Raw genomic sequence first — 597 nt, forward strand, 5'->3', positions numbered from 1 at the left:
AATGCCCTGGGGTCAGGCCCCATGCTCCAGCCACAGCCCCCTCTCTGCTAGGCCTAAGGCCCAGCCAGCAGAGCAAGAGCGCACAGCTAGGTCCAGTTAGCCAGCTCCAGTAAGCAGGAGCTGGGCAGCTCCAGCTGGGGGGGCAGCCCCTAGAGACAGGGTGGGCTCTTGGGAGCATCCACAAGCTAAAGGCTGAGGGAGGTTTCACTACAGCCCATCAGTGCTCAGATCCCCCTACCCTTGCATGACCCCATGGGAAGGAGGGGCTGCCCCCTCCCCTTCCAGGGAGATTCTGTAAGAGCAAGAGCAACTGGCCTCAGACCAGAAGCTCTGTAAGAGAGGGGAAATCAACTGGGAACTACTGGTTTGGTGAGGAGGAACACCCTCCCACAAGCCCCAGAGATATAACTGAGGCCCAAGAGAGTCAAATCCAGTGTCTTTATTGTAGTACAGGCCCCATGGGGAGGGGGCACAAAACAGCTTTAAAAACAGCAGCCAAGACCCAGAGCTTAGTGGGGTGGGGCATCAGGGGACATGGCTAAGTGCCCCCTTCCCCACACAAAACTAGGGCAGAACCAGGACATCCAGAGATCCGGG

This window comes from Alligator sinensis, unplaced genomic scaffold (assembly GCF_000455745.1).
Source record: "Alligator sinensis unplaced genomic scaffold, ASM45574v1 scaffold707_1, whole genome shotgun sequence".
In the NCBI taxonomy this organism is placed as follows: Eukaryota; Metazoa; Chordata; order Crocodylia; family Alligatoridae; genus Alligator; species Alligator sinensis.